Source organism: Neoarius graeffei, chromosome 28, assembly GCF_027579695.1.
Source record: "Neoarius graeffei isolate fNeoGra1 chromosome 28, fNeoGra1.pri, whole genome shotgun sequence".
In the NCBI taxonomy this organism is placed as follows: domain Eukaryota; kingdom Metazoa; phylum Chordata; class Actinopteri; order Siluriformes; family Ariidae; genus Neoarius; species Neoarius graeffei.
Window position 1 is genome coordinate 3,625,926 of NC_083596.1, and position 17,305 is coordinate 3,643,230.

At 42.2% G+C, this 17,305-nt stretch overlaps 1 protein-coding gene across 1 annotated transcript in view; it reads left to right on the top strand.

The window, feature by feature from the left end:
• The first annotated feature begins 1,032 nt into the window (after positions 1-1,032).
• brinp1 (bone morphogenetic protein/retinoic acid inducible neural-specific 1) overlaps positions 1,033-17,305 on the top strand; it is a 225,344-nt gene continuing 209,071 nt past the window's right edge. The window contains exon 1 of the mRNA XM_060912379.1: positions 1,033-1,342. The gene's annotated coding sequence lies outside the window, so the exon portion shown is untranslated. The remainder of the gene's footprint in view (positions 1,343-17,305) is intronic.

Below are 17,305 nucleotides of genomic sequence, written 5' to 3' on the forward strand. Positions count from 1 at the left end.
CGGAGGAAACCCACGCGGACACGGGGAGAACATGCAAACTCCGCACAGAAAGGCCCTCGCCGGCCACGGGGCTCGAACCCGGACCTTCTTGCTGTGAGGCGACAGCGCTAACCACTACACCACCGTGCCGCCCATGAAAATTATTAGAATCTTTATTTTCTCTCAACATTTTCAACTTTGAGGTGACGTATTGTTCGCCTTGTGATGACTTCTACAGGAACCATGTGGGACGCCGTGGCCTAATGGTTCGAGAAGCAGCTTTGGGACCAAAAGGTTGCTGGTTTGATTCCCTAGAGTAGCAGGAAAGGCTGAAGTGCCCTTGAACAATGCACCTAACCTCCAACTGCTCCCCAGGCTGCTCTGGATGTGCTGTGCATCGCTCTGGATAAGCGTGTCTGCTAAATGCCTCTAATGTAATGCAGTCAGTGGATTCGGAACGAAGAGTTTGCACTGTAGTTATTTTACCATGTCAGTCGATTAAAAACGTACAGCCTGACAGCTCCTCCGAAATGGCTCCAGGATGAAGAATCTTGACAGGAAGTGCATCAGGATCATCAGCAATGCATTTTCTGATGGATGTCAAAGCAAACTTGGCTTTATACTTTAATGGCTGCTTGTCAGTCTGACATGAGTTGAATGGAAAGCATGACTCGTTTACAGTGAGCTTGGGTTTCCCACTGACCGTGCTGCGTTCTCATATTTCACCAAGCCGCCTGTGCTGCGTGAACTACGACAACTCAATTTGTGCTGAATTTAATCTCGCCAGCAAAACCCGAAAGCGGTGCTATACAAACAGCATATGTCATGTTTATATAATTCTCTCTCTCTCTCTCTCTTCTTCTTGCCTTCTCTAAATCTTTCTCCCTCCATCACTTAGTCAACCTCCGTCACTTTCTCACCTCCCATCCTCTCTCCCTCCCTCCCTCCCTCTCTCTCACTCTGATGTAGCTCAGTCCCTCCCCTTGCTGTCCTCCATCTCTCTCCTCTCCTCTCCAGTCCGTTTCTCTTCAGTTCCTTCCGCTTGCTCTCACTGAATGCACTGGCCGTCTCTTCTTCTTCTTCTTCTTCTTCTTCTTCCTCCTCCTCCTCTTCTTCTTCTTCTCTGCTCTTCTCTCTCGGATATTTCCCACCCTGTGTCTGTCCGTATCTCCTCCGCATCTCTCGTGTCTCCCATCACCTCGCTGTGCGTTTCTCCTTCTTGAGCATGAGAGGAGTCGCTCTCTCCTCTGCCCTCCACCAGCATGAGCCAAGCACAGGGATCTCTCAGCACAACTTTCACACGGATGCATTAAATCGTCGTCCTGGAGCGCCGTTCCTCATCACAGGAGAGAAGCAGATTTAGGTAAGTGCACGTACCTGCACACATACCTGGACAGATATGTGTGTGTGTGTGTGTGTGTGCCCTTTGCATCGGTTGCGTTGCAGTTGTGTATTAGTTAGGCTGTAGAGATGATGCACCATCACCAACAGCCCCTGCAATGTGTCCTTACGCTCACTGACCATCAGCAGTTTTCTTTTTTCGCCTTTCCATGATTCAGATGTGCAAAAATCACTTTATTTTCTTCTCTAAAGCTTTCTCTTAGTTTGCATGCATGATGTAGACTCATAGTGGTGCATGGATTGTGTGTGCGCGCTTCAAACAAGCGATTAAAATTGCAGAGAGAGAAAGAGAGAGAGAGAGGGAGAGAGAGGATGATGGATAGATAGGTTTTCCGTCCACGTACTGCGTTTCTCGCTGCTTTCACCTTGATATCAAAACATCATCCGCAAAATCAAACACAACAGCATCTCGTGCAAGAAGTGCGCTTGTGCACGCGCGTTGCGTTCCGGTATCCGATGCAAACGCAAACGTGTTCGCGTTAAAAACAGAAGAAGAAGAGGAAGCAGGAACACGCGCCAAACTTGCACTAAGTAGCTTTCTGTGTTCGTGCATGTAAAGTAAATATGACTAGCAAATAATAATAATAATAATAATAATAATAATAATAATAATAATAATAAATAAAAATCCGCTCGCGCGTTAAAAAAGAAAAGAAATTACTTTAAATGCATGAGTGCAAATGCATTAATATTCCAGTTCACTCAGCATTTCAAGCATGCACGCGCTCTCTCTCACTCCTTTCTCACTCCTTTCTCAATCTCTCCCTCTCTCTCTCGCGCGCGCGTTTCTCCAAACTCGTTTGCATCGACGTTTGTAACGCTCGACCGATTTGCACGTGCGACTCCTTCAAAAAACAAAAGCGAGAGGCTGCACCTGATACTCAGCACGCGCACTCATTAGCCGGTTAATTAGCGCGTAAAGCATGTTACATGCGTATGCACGCGCATGCACGTCATACATAAGAGTATTATAGCATAAGAAAAGGGAGAAAAAAAAATTCCTACATTTTGCACAGCTCAGCTTTTGCACATTTATAGCGCGTGCATGCGCGGCCATGATACCGACCGGCGGGGGGCGCTGTCGCACTTTTCGCCTCCGATGTCACATTTGACTTTGAAGGCTCAGTAATTGAGTGATTATGATGGATGCGTCCCAAAAAATACAAATGGCCGAGTGCAATTCTGGTAAGCAGCTGAGGCGGGGAGGGGGGTATTATTATTATTATTATTATTATTAGTGCATGATGAGTCTCTGAAATGACTGTAAAAGGTTTTGTCGTTATCGAGCTGCTGATCCTGAACCCTGAGTCCTGTGCAGGTTGAAAAGGTTAATTATTCATGATGTGGGTTGAAAACGTTGGACAATTTGACATAATTTGTTCTTCACCCTCAACGTTTGGGCTTTACAGTCATGCTGAGTGTGAGGAGGTGAAAATACCAGCGCTGGCTTTAGGCGAACACTTTCCTCTCTGTGTCATGAGTCTGTACAAATGACCCCGAAAAGAAAAATAAGTGAGAGAAACAGAAAGTGTGTGTGTGTGTGTGGGATGGCTTAATGTTCTCTGGTTAGCCATGCTGGATCTAAGTGATGGATTGACTGCTACCTGCTGTTCCCACAAACCCGTATGAAGAAGTGGGTCCATTTGGAGGTAACGGCCCGGAGAACACCATCTTCTCCGAGGTTCGTCTGTCGGTGCCGGGCCTTGTCCTGAATATCAACAAGCAGCCTGCTTTGGCAGAGTGAATAATAAGCACTGTCTTCTTGCATTGGCAGGAGGCAGCGGGGTTGTGAAAGGGATTGTGGCTGCAGCTGGAGGACTTGGCGTCCCATGGAAATGGCTCCTTCGTGTGTCCTGTGTGGCTCGCCTGTTTGCGCCGGGGTTTATGGTGGAGTCTTGTTTTTCGGGTTTTTGTTTTTCTTATAAACGTGCATGGCAGATTAATAAGTACGGCTGTTGTGATTGTCGGCGTTCCGGCCGATCTGTTCCAACGAGCTCCTAAATGGAAGGTGATTGGTGAGCCTTGTTAAAAGGGTTTGGTCCACAGCTCAAGGCATTCATGTGATGTGATGATAAATGAGGAAGGAATGTCGGGGTCTGAGGGTGGGTGGAGTTTCGTGGGTCAGTCGTGCAGCTTGTATGAGATACAAGAACATTACGCTGTATAGATCACGGGTCTGCTTACTTCACGTCCCTGTTTATTGTAAGAATCGCTTTTACGTGATTCCATATTTTGGATAAATTTTGCAGAACTGTATGTTTCCTTCTTGAAGAAGGCGATTCCATTAAATAAAAAAAAAAGAAAGAAATGTTTCTCCAGGTGAGTATCCTGATTCATAAATGTACATATTTCCCCATTCCTAGTTTCATCCTTTAATGCCCTTGCGCTCCTTTTATAGTGTACATTGAATATCTTCATCCATAATTCCCTCTTCTCCTGCCTGGAGTCACATATATTCTGTGTTCCTTTGATCACCCCAAGACCTCAACCAGATAATCTTACACATCCCTGGTCTGCAATCTCATAACTCTGCTTAGCATGTCAAAAAACTCAATCCTTGGGATTTATTCAATACTTCAGGAAGCCCGGGAGGTAACACAGAAGTGAGCTGAATGCTATTTTTACTTAGTGTCCCATTCTGTCTCCGATTCTGAGGACTGCAATTCGAGATTCGCACAAGTCAGCAGGAAAAAAGAAAAGGGAAAAAAAAGTCTTCCTGCTGAACGGAACGGAGAAACCGGGATGGATGTTGCAGGATCAAATGGTAAATGAATCATCCTGAATGCTTGCAAAATTAATTAAGACAACTGAATCAATTCTTCATCAGCTAAACATGACGCATCCTTCCTCTGGGAGGGTTTTGCCAGGGTGAAAACACAGAAATGACGATGGCAGCTGAGGCACAGGAAATTATTAGTGAAAAGACGCTAAAAGCTTGCGTGGGACTTAAGAGCGGATCGTTGCCGAGGGATTTATGTTGTGGTTAAGGCACTTAGGCACTTAATGGGATGTGGTGATGAGGTACTGGGTTTTATGAATTGACCCAATACATACAGTATATAGACACACACAGTACGTCTTTCAATGTCTTTTTGTTAGATGCGCAATGATAACTGACAATAAATAGTACTTCTTTAAACACCTCTCAGAACCCTTTCGGATATTTTCACTTCATGATTTTATTAACTTCCAATCTGGATCTTTAGAACAAGACCGAATGAACGAGAGAGGTGATATAACTGGACAGAAACAATACTGAAATAATAAACAAATACAATTTGGAGGTAACCATCATGGACAAGATAACACTGCGGTTTGAGTGGCCTCAGGAGATGGAAGGCAATTAAAAATAATAATGACAAGCAGCTATTAAGTCTTTGAGGCTGCGCTGTTTATTATTTTTGATCTTTGCTCATTTTGTTCTTGGATAATCTGCCCCGTGTTTGAATTCTTTCCAGCGAGTCAGGCTGGAGGCTTTTCTAGTCTGGTGAAGTTCAGTTTGGCAGTAGGCAAATACTGCGATGCAAAGTAACCCATACTTCGTTTGAGAAATACTGCTGAGAATGAGATTAAGTCAGTTTTTTTTATGAGGAAATAAAATATTCATAGTTATGATGATGGATCCTGATTCGAAGATTTGGCCGTCCTTTTGTCTTTTTCTTTTATATTCCGTAATTCTGTCTAAACCAGGTGAATCACTCAGAACTGATGGATTTGTCCTATTGTTCTTTCTTTTCTTTTTTTTAATCTTCATTACTGTCATTTGTTTCTTGCACAAAGCAGAAATGATAATCAGCTTCCCGAGACCCCATTACCAAAACTTGCCGATATCACGTATTCCGGTTTCAGTGACTTTGTGATATATAAGCATCAAAATGAAAGCATCAAAATGAAACGCTACATAAACAAAAACTTGTATAACTCGCACAAACATTTTGACATTTCTCAACCAAGATTTGCTAATACGACTTCCCGCAGATCATCAGTCCTTATTTCAGGTGTTTTCCCAGCCGACATCTCTGCACCTGATCCCAAGTTGACCTTCAAGCTTACGAAGATAAAGCTTTTATGTGAGAGCTCACCAAGCTCACTGAACGCACTCCATTGACAGCCAATCAGATGAGCAGGTTTGTATAAGTGGAAAAAATAAATAAATAAATAAATAAATAAATAAAGCTGTAGAAGGAAGTAGTTTTGATTACCATACAGTTGGCACTGGCAAATGCAGGTCTGCAGAGATGGAGATGCGTGTTACTGAATACTTGGCCACCGTTCTGTCTGATATCCATAAATTATTAACTGCTGTGGTCATTTGCAGTGATTAACCTCAATAATTCATCTAGTTGTGCAACTGAAAGGCCCAAATGAAAGGCGTCCAGGGGATTATAGACCCCTGCTTGCTTTAAAAAACAAACAAACAACCAAAAAAAACCCAATAAAACACTGTTGACAAATTGCGAGAACTGGTCCCTATGATCAATGGTACAATGGCCCACCAGCTGGTCCTCTGTCGTAGTTTTTTCCCAACGAGGGTGCAAGCATTATTAATAAACAAAGGCAACCTGTAGGTGTGGGAAGGAGGGAGGGGGTTCCTGCCAGCTGGCTCAGACACTTTCCAACCTCGCACCCACTCCTCCGCCAGAGAACCATCCAGCACCTGCCAGCCGGCTGACAAATGAAAGCCTGCGTTCACAAATTCCACACGTGTCCTTGCGCCGAACTGAATTTCCCCTGTTACATTTGAAACGAAGCCGCTCCTCAGTGGACTGTTTTACTTTTTTTTTTATTCTGCTGCCTTTTCCTTCCAAATATTCCCCAAAAATCAAAAGAGAGATAAAAGGTAAACGACTGGTCCCATGACAAAGGTGATCTCATCCCCCTCGATAAGTACTACTGAGGATGGTTGAGCCGGAAGGCCTAGCTGAAGTGTGCCACAAACGTAGGCTGAAAGGAAGGCTTATGTACCTTGTACCTCTTCCTTGATGTTCAAAGCTGTACAGCCGTGGCTGTATTGATCAGCCAGAACCATAAAACAGATGAGAAGTCATGCTTTTTAGATCTTGGTAATATTCCTCCTTATTCCTCCTTTTTTTCAGATCAGACAAACAAATTCAGCTTTGATAATTGGCTTAATCCAGGCAGGCTGGTGCATGAATATTGAACGACTCGTTATGAGCAGGGATGAGACGCATCGTCTTATGAGAAGTCCTCGTTGGGAGAGCTCTCGGCAGTGTTATTTTTCCGACAGCGGGGTTGGAGGTGGTGGGCCGGATGGAGAATGCTTAATGTAGTGGAGGGAACAAACGTGACTCAGCATAATGCCGCAGCCTCGAGGAGCCCCTTCAGAGAAACAACCACCAGCACTCAAGATCTCACCTCTCCTCCCCTCCCCTCCTGCATCCCTCAATGATGGGCTGATCCTGGATCAGATTTATATTTCTGCTCTGAGGGTAACCCTCATGGAGCACAACCAATTGACAGATGTGAATTGATCAAAATGTTAAAGATGTTTTTCCTCCTCAAAGAAGATACCACCCTTCCTGATCATGAGTGGTATGATTCTGATCAATTCTGTACAGTCATGAGAAAAGTCCTCTGTGCTTTGCACTTGGAGATCCACTTTGTATGGTGTTATATATAGTACATACCCATTCATTTGACCTCAAAGTCAAGGGCTGGTTAATATTTCCGCTCTGAATGAATAAGCCTTTGATCTCGGCCCATTGTGCAAGCTTTCAGTGACTTTTTAGATCAGTGTATAGAGAGGCTTCAAAGCAGAGGGGACGGAGGCTTCAGAAATGTCCCATAGCGAGTCCTGCATTTCAAACCGCAACACAGGTCGGAGGAGAGGAGAAAACGAAAGAGGGAAAGAGAGTTAAAAGCAAACCCACTGAGACACAGAGGGAGAGGGGGAGAGTGTGACGTTGTTGAGGTTTTGCCGGAGCACTGTGCTCGATTTACCCATAATTACCCAATGCTATTTCCTGTGTCTCGGCCCTTGCCTTTGAAAAAGAGACCAGCTATTCTTTAATCTTGTCACTTCTCCTGACTATGGAGCACGAGGTTGGGAAGTACCTATTAGAGAAAAGAAATTGCACAGGGCCCTCCTTTTGCCCCTTTCCGGATGACTTGAGGGATGGAGGAAACAGAAAATGGAGGGTGGCAGCAAGGGGAGGTTATAGGGAGGAAGAAAAGAAGAAGGGTGGCATGATGAGCTAAAAGCATCAAGAGCTTCTCAAAGTGCAGAACACTGCTGAGAGTCTCAGGAAGAGTTAGTCTTGGGTTTCGAGCCAGGGAATACCACTGAGTTGTTATCACCCAACCACGAAGTGATGTAGCAGGGTTTCTGTTTGAGAGCATTATTATTATTATTATTATTATTATTATTGACACAGCACTAAGCTCAAGCCCTCAGGAAATCTGATACACTAAGTTACTATTATATCAAGATTAGCGCTTAGCCGTGATTGATTATTTATGGAATATTCCAAAGTGAGAGATAGACACACTCTCTTAGCATTTTATAAAACATTCCTGGAGCCAGCAATGATCCACAGAGTCTTTTTTGTTCTCTTTACAAGCTAGTGTCCATGAGCCAAGTGCCATTTTATAGGCTGTGGTTTAGCTGTGCTACTTTTAGCAGCAGAACTGTTACGTCTAGTATCCTGTGAAATACAAGTACGAAGTCTTGCCAATCATATGAAGCCATTTTTAGCTTGGTGACACATTGCAGTGCCACAGTTCTGAATGAGTTGATTAACCATTTATTTTTATGTTATGGCCGGTTCTTGTCCGAACTGATAATCGCATCATTAGTTTTTCTTTGGCTAATAAGACACAAGGTACACCACCACACTTGCCAGAGCAGGTGGGGGTTAGGTGCCTTGCTCAAGGGCAACTGAGCCAGTCCTGCTGGTTCAGGGAATCAAACCAGTGACCTTTTAGGTGGTGTTTACATTAGACCGTATCAGTGGATCATCAGATTAACGTTTTTAAAACGATTCGCGTACACACAGCAACGCCAATACACGATTCGCGTGCACACAGCAACGCCAATACACGGATACGCTAATCACATGACTAATTAGACGGCACGTAAGTTGAAATGTGTCAGTGCGGCTCAGCGCTTCCTCCTCAGCGGCTGCGCTCCAAATCACTCCGCCCTGAACAGCGAGTGCCCTCTGGAGGGTGCGCACTCCGGCCCTGAGCAGCTCACAGAGCGCGCGAGTGAAGCGCACGAGCAGTGATTCGGGACTGAGCCGCTGTGTGTGTGATCCCAGTGCATATCGGGCATGCGCAAGTCACTCACCACTTGCAAGTGGAAGGATGGCAAGCCTAAAGACAATCATAACTACACAATGGGCAGTATTTGCATCTTACCATGAACAACATTAAGAATGACAAAGCAAAGCATTATATTCATACTTTCATACTCTTTAATGAAAAACAAAAAGGTGATACAAGGCGGAAACAATAGCAGGAAGTGAAGTCCGCGCCGTTTTTCAGCAGTCGCGTCACATGACCAACGTGGCATAAAGAACGCCAGCGAATCAGGAAGGTGGATGTCACAGTGACATTGTCCAATGACGACGTCAGCTAGAGCTCAGCACTGCGTTTCCTCGTATCTCAATGTTTACACAGCACCGGATCAGATACGAACTGAGTTGAATACGTGGGCCCTGGCGGATTCAAGTTGTTCCGCCTGTGGAGTCATTTCCCGGCGTTTTAATGTGAACGGACAGTGCATCCGCGACGAAAACGAGACGGATACGGTCTAATGTAAACACCACCTTAGTCTCAAAGCTGTTTCTCTAACCGTTTGGCCATGGCTTCCCCTATGGCTTTGATTGACCATTCCGTTTACTTTTGTGTCCATTTCTCTCATGATTGGTCAATACCAGATACTCATCCACTGAGCAATGTTCTGCAAGCATCTGTTGTTAGTTTCTGTGCAACACTAGTGGTGTGATGGCTCCAGGCTTTAGGACAAGGACTGTGGGGACCTCACACACATTCACACTTATTGGCAATTTAGGAAGTGTGTTAGCCCTCGCGGTCTTAACTCAGGATAAATCACCATACAAAGCTCTCTGCTCAACATGCAGAACCAACACAGGCTCCTTTAGTGTAGAGCATTATGTTAAAATTCTGATAAGCATTTTGCTATTCATCTTCACTCTGGCACTTCCCATAAGTCTGCTGCTCGAAGGCAGTGCATTTATTAAGCGAAGAAATAACACAACAGCATCACACACTCAGCAACGCGTCTCCAAACTAAAATATCGCTGATTTCTCAGTGACGAGCTCGGTTCTGCTGATGGAGGGCTCAACTCCCTGGCTCAGCTATCTGAACTGATTTAATGGAGCCGTGTTCAGATAAATCGTTACCTTCCGGAACGCTCTTATACATTTTTCAGTGGGAATCTGTTGTTTCATCCACTGACTCAATTTAGGCTGAAAGACATATCCACAAACAAATCAACTCAATTGTTCATAAAAATTGAACAGGGGAGTTAAAACCTCCATGACTGAAACATTAATACCAGGAAAGATGCTATTTTTTTCCCTTTTGTTTCATCAAATATCCTGGAAGCTCCAACAGCCCAGAAATGATGTGCTGATCATTTAAAACTCCCTATCTGGTATTTTCGCACTTTGGCGTTCGTTTCTGATTGAGATTCTGATGACGAGCCATATATGGATGTCCGCAGCGTCGACCGAAACTTTTCCCCAAGGTGCGATGTTGCGAAGCTGAGCACGTGCCCAACATATCAATGATGCAACGTGGAGGAAATGTGTACCACTGCCATGTTTGACAAGGAAGAAGTGCTGTTTCAGCGAAGCCATGCACACAAACACACACCTCCTGCTGCAAGTAGATCATCAAATATCCCATCAGCGATGTCGAGCTGCACTGTTAATGAGCCAAAGACACAGCAAGAAGCTGAGATCATTCAAACAGGGCTCTATCTATCTATCTATCTATCTATCTATCTATCTATCTATCTATCTATCTATCTATCTATCTATTATTTATTTATTAGGTATCTTAGTGATGAGGACTACAAGAACAATTACTACATGAAGAGCAACTGTAATATGATATGCCACATCCAGAAACTTACCTAATAATAAAGAAAAATAAATAAATAAATAAATAAATCTTTGCCATAATACAATGCACTGGCATTCTTCACTCATATAAACACTGTTGATAAAATATTAAATATGTATCCTGTTTACGAGAAAATTTTATTGTAATTGCATTCACTGGTGCATGAGTTTTCAGCACAGACACAGTGATCATTTTGGCAAAAATTTTAAATCTTGTTTTGGTCTCAAACGTTTTCTGAAAATTGTAGTTAGTTTTAGTCACATTTTAGTCTTTTTTGTTTTGTTTTAGTCCAAATTTACTCGCTGGAACTCGGGTTTAATTTTATTCTCATTTTAGTCAATGTTTCAGTGATAATTTTCTCAGACAGTTTCATGACACTGTGCTTGGTTTTATTGCAGGATATATTAGGATACCTTGAACTATCTGTGTAGTCAGAATGTGTTGCCAAACTGTCGGAGGCATTTTAAGAGACTTATGGTGTTCAATATACATTTGCTTGCGTTCTTTTAATTTAGTAATTTGTTAAGCATGAATATAAATGTTTGGCTCTGATATTTAAATAATATTGGCTGGCTTTTTGTCGTGGTATATCGAATATATTCCATTCAGCTAGCATGATACTGAACGAGTCGAAGACGAGTAGCTGAATGGAATATATCTGATAGACTATGAAAAAAAGCCAGCCAATATTATTATTATTATTATTATTATTATTATTATTATTATACATTCCTTTTGGGTGTTCAATGCATCTTTCTCTTTCAAAATTCTCTCAAAATCTTCCGTATTTAATGAAGCAAACCTGGCGGCCATGTTTGTTTTGTCCCAGCCGCTTGCTAGCGCAGAAGTTTTACATCTCCAACGTGTGACATCATGTTGTCTTGACAACCATGCAATATCATAAACCATATTCAACGCTCATTCTCCATTGGGTAGAGTGATTTAATACACATAGGATAAGTGATATGCTAACAATATTGCATGCTATCGAACCAATTGAATGAAACCTGCTAGAAGGGAATAGAACACATTTCTCCCTCAGTTTTCAACCAATCATTACCAAATTTCACATGAAGAATACTTCTGGGCGGATTTATATTGCTATGACTTTTGGTGCTGATCTGGCTCACCGAACCAGAATGATCCATAAAAAAACGGGCTTTTTTTTCCTCACTGTCATTCTCTCTCTCTCTTATTGTTCCAGATCTAGAGGGTACGGTGACCAGACGTCCCAGTTTGTAAGAGCTAGCGCAAATCACTGTGACTTTAATCATAGTGGCTATCTAGTTTATATTGCTGTTGCAGTTAAGAGACCCCCCCCCAGTGGGTTTACTTGTCTAGAATATTCCCCTGTCTGATATTGTAATGGTACATTCCATTCAGCATTAATTAATGTATGCCATGTAATGATTCAGCCAATTCATGATTTGATTCGATTCACGATATTGGCTTCATGTTTAAATTTTCCTATGATATTGTTGAAAAAAATATTAAATGAAGTAAATTTTATTACCAGAATGGAGTAACATTTATTTCCCTAGTCTTTATCAACTTAAATATTTATTTTGTTAAATTTATTAAAAAAAAATCTGAATAACCAATAGTAATTATTTACCTACATTTGTAAAGGTTGGAGTAAAATATAATAACCTATTCACTGAAATAGTCCATCCATCCATTATCTGTAGCCGCTTTATCCTGTTCTACAGGGTCGCAGGCAAGCTGGAGCCTATCCCAGCTGACTACGGGCGAAAGGCGGGGTACACCCTGGACAAGTCGCCAGGTCATCACAGGGCTGACACATAGACACAGACAACCATTCACACCTACGCTCAATTTAGAGTCACCAGTTAACCTAACCTGCATGTCTTTGGACTGTGGGGGAAACCGGAGCACCCGGAGGAAACCCACGCGGACACGGGGAGAACATGCAAACTCCGCACAGAAAGGCCCTCGCCAGCCACGGGGCTCGAACCCAGGACCTTCTTGCTGTGAGGCGACAGCGCTAACCACTACACCACCGTGCCGCCACTAAAATATTCCTTTTATTAAAAATTAAAAAGTTAATAACTTTACATAAGGGGCGGCACAGTGGTGTAGTGGTTAGCGCTGTCGCCTCACAGCAAGAAGGTCCTGGGTTCGAGCCCCGGGGCCGGCGAGGGCCTTTCTGTGCGGAGTTTGCATGTTCTCCCCGTGTCCGCGTGGGTTTCCTCCGGGTGCTCCGGTTTCCCCCACAGTCCAAAGACATGCAGGTTAGGTTAACTGGTGACTCTAAATTGAGCGTAGGTGTGAATGTGAGTGTGAATGGTTGTCTGTGTCTATGTGTCAGCCCTGTGATGACCTGGCGACTTGTCCAGGGTGTACCCCGCCTTTCGCCCGTAGTCAGCTGGGATAGGCTCCAGCTTGCCTGCGACCCTGTAGAAGGATAAAGCGGCTAGAGATAATGAATGAATGAACTTTACATAAACTTTTGTGTAAAGAAATATTATGTAAATATCCCTTTACATAAACATTTCGAAACATTTGTACTTCCTCCATTCACTTCTCTTTTCTTTATCTTTCAGCAGTCTGTAAAAAGAGAGAGAGCTCTGATTTCTCGTTAAATCTATTTGTACAAAATCGCACAGCAGCTCTTTCACATTTTACATCTGTTTTTTTTGTGTGTGTGTTTTCATGGCAATAGACCTGTGTTACTTCTGTCTACAGTGAAGTCATGAGCATTCTTGATATTGTATGATGAAATAGATGATGATAAAATACGCCTGATAAAAATCATGATTCATTTTTATTTAATTGATTTGAAACATCATAAATTTGTATCGCAATTTATCATCACACAACATATTGTTACATGCCTAACGTTTGTGGATGTTGGTATCATAACAGAAATAAGCTGGTCCAATTTGGAGTAACAGTTTTCGCAGTGAAATTCTTCTAATAAGCTGACTATAATTTGGAACTCATAGTATTGGATTAGGAAATATTTCTTTGCTTGAAAATTTTTGTTCTTTGAGTTTTATATTTTTTTATTTTTGTCACGCTGGTTAGACATGCTTCTTTCATGTATCATATAAAAATGAAAGTCTAACTCAGTTGTCTGCCCGAACAGAGCCAGAGATTTCATCTCGTCTTTACTGATCAGGACAATGAGCAGAGTTTCCACCCTGATTTTTGTTGTCAAATATTTTTTATTTAAGTTGTCGTTAGAATTTAGTCAGAAAATAAAAAGCTGGCAGTGAATACTTTTTGTCAAAATTTCTATCGACAAGAAACTATCTATCTATCTATCTATCTATCTATCTATCTATCTATCTATCTATCTATCTATCTATCTATCTATCTATCTATCTATGCAGTAATACTTGTTAAAATTATACATATTCTTTGATGTTATGCAGCAATATGTGCTAATTTACATATGCATGTAGCGAAGGTAAACATAATTAACAGTTAGTCCATGAAATCGAGTGGTACATAAGCTGGCAGCCGACGAGGCACGTAGCACCGAGTTGTCTATAATCCATGTACGACGAGATTGAGTGGAATAACTATTTTATTCTATCCACATTCACTGGATTTTGAGAAACAGAGCATTTTTACTTTTTGCAAATTTGATAAATAAAAACTTTATACAAAATGTCCGACAAAATCATTTCCACTTAGAATATAAACAAACCGGCGAAATGACAGGAGCAATTTGTGAAAAATGTGATAAAAATAATTCATGAAAAATAAAAAAAAGATGTTCTTACCGTCAAATACTTTCATTCCATATTTTGTTGCTTTTTTTTGTAATTTTTGGGGTTTTGTTTTCGAGTAGAGTTTTTATTTTGCCCTTGGTTGGTTCAGCAACATGCTGCCATTTTGTTTTTCTCTACTCACAGTATATATGAGCTGATATCCTAGTAGTAGAGTAGCCAATCAGAGCACGTGAATGCTCATATCCAGTGAATGTGGATTGAATAAATATATGTTATTTACCAGCTGGGAGGTCTGTATCATGAAATACCGTGACCGAGGTCTTGAAAGTGTTAAAGGCCGAGTCATGGTATTTCACCATACGGACCGACCTTAAGCTGGTAAATAATATATTTATTTTTTTCTGTACCAAATTCTAACAGAAAACGAGAGCGCCCGAAAGGGAAAACCGAGCCGAGCCGCCATTTTGAATCCTCATTCATGGCTGTAATGCAAATGGCTTCCTCCTCGGTATACAAGTGCACTTCCATGGCAGGAAAAAAACTACATTTTGCCGCCTATGTAGTCCCCTATTTATACAAATAGGAGTCATTCAGGATTCAGCCATGTTTTTGCTCGGCGTTAGCAACAGTTAGAGGTTTTTAGCTTTCTCCTGAAATGTTTTCTTTTATTTCTTCTTCCTCAGGGTAGTAAAACTCGCTTTCGCTGTGAACACTGTCGTTATCGCTATCCATGCTGTAAAATTAATGCTATTCTTCTGAGAAATGCTGGCAAAAATTCATAAGATTTTTGATAATCTTATAATAAATATTATAAAAAAGATATGTTGACAAAAAATGCTACTATGTTTGTTGTTGTTGTGAATGAGTGAGTCGCCAGAGGTCCGTTACCGGGGTCCGAAACTGGGGTCCGTACCGTAGGATACGGACCCGCTTGCCAGCCAATCAGAGGGCAGGATTTGATGGAAACAGGACTGCGAAAAAAATCTATATATTATATTTATTTTATTGATGTATTTGGGTGAAAACTTTAATTCTGTGTATACATGAATATTTTATACAGTTTTATTTATAAAATGTCACTTTTCAAATGTCAGATTTACACAACACTTTATTACGCCCAGCTTTAGTAATTTAAGATTCTTAAATGAGGTCCAAGAATTGAGTTTTTCATTTTGCGGAAGGAAAAGAAAAAAGATCCACCAAATGTTTGTTCAGCAATCCATTTCACCAAAGCACCCCGAGTCTCACATCCCTGCCTCCCACTGGAACATTCCTTCACTTCTCATTTGCATAATGATATGATGTTTCTCTGTCAGCTGGCCCCACCCATTCTTAACTAACAGCACATCGGTGTAATTTACAATTCACGTGTTATTATAAACTCGGGCGGCATGGTGGTGTAGTGGTTAGCGCTGTCGCCTCACAGCAAGAAGGTCCGGGTTCGAGCCCCGTGGCCGGCGAGGGCCTTTCTGTGCAGAGTTTGCATGTTCTCCCTGTGTCCGCGTGGGTTTCCTCCGGGTGCTCCGGTTTCCCCCACAGTCCAAAGACATGCAGGTTAGGTTAACTGGTGACTCTAAATTGAGCGTAGGTGTGAATGTGAGTGTGAATGGTTGTCTGTGTCTATGTGTCAGCCCTGTGATGACCTGGCGACTTGTCCAGGGTGTACCCTGCCTTTCGCCCGTAGTCAGCTGGGATAGGCTCCAGCTCGCCTGCGACCCTGTAGAACAGGATAAAGCGGCTACAGATAATGAGATGAGATGAGATTATAAACTCGGGTAAACGAGGGAAACGCAGCCTCTTCTCTCTTCTCCGTCCTTCTGTCTTCATCCTGCTCCACACAAACACACCCCGTGTGATGGATTATTAAGTTACAGCATTTGATTTCCCTCTATAACAAAACTAATTTAGTCTATTCCTCTGGATTACGTCCCGGGCGGTACAGAGGGCAAATACAGACCTCTCATTAAAATAACTCTCTGATTGCTGGGATGAGGAGGAAAAATAACGTCAGGTCGTGTTGCAGGATCGTTTGCTATCGCTAAAGGTTTATGACCCAGCACTGATCTCGCTGCAGCTCAGCTTGCAAATCTGCCTCATGAATAATTTAGCGATGATTCCTCCCTCATAGTGAGGGAACGGATAAACGTCTTTTTTTTCCCTGAAAGCTGACTACAGGAGGCTTTTTATTTCTTGTTAGGTGATTGGCTGATTCATTCATATCACATGAACAGCTATAATAAAGATGTATAACATTTCAGAGGTGTTATGTAACGTACACTACACTGTATAATATTTCACACATTGATTGATTTACGACAGCCGCAGCTTCCCTGGTCTTCCTTTAGCATTAGCATCAAACCGACTTATTAAAGGAAAAGTCCTCATGAGAAATCAACGATTGTTTGTCGCTCTGATGTCACACCGAGGGCATTGTTATTGCTCACGCAGTTGCAGCGGTCTTCAATAGGAGAAAAAAAAATCCAACAAAATCCTTAAGAACATGTCCAGTTTCTTTATTAGCTCCTAAGAGCAATAGCTTTTTTTTTCCCTCATTCACAATTCTCACCAGACATAGTGCAGAAATTGGTGCAAAATACAAATTGGACTCAAATTCCCAGGATGCACTGCAGCTTCAGTCATTTCGCAGTGGTGCTCAGGCGAGATAGTGATCTATGAGGTAAAGAGGGTGATAGTGTTGATCATAGTATGACATTTAAAGTTTTGGACAGTTGAGCAAAGTGTACAGATGAGAAGATGAGAGAGTTTGATGGACTGAAGGACTAAAGCGCCGCTGCATCGCTCTCTGTAAGCAGAGATGACGTGAAGGCTGAATCAAGAACATTGTGGTTAAAGTGTGCCTGGATGCCGCTGAAGATCATTCATGGTGTATTTTTCATGTAACAGTGAACTGATTGTCGTGTGAAAGACTTTGAGGAAATCATTTGATGTTAGATCAGACACTCGGTCACTGCCGGGTTAAAGGTACTGTCTCACACAGACGGTGGGACTCACGCCACTTTACGACATCGATGACTCAGAATATCAGAGGAGGTCACAACAATGGATATGAACTGTAAGTGAAATAAGTACAGAAAAAAGGCCAAATAAA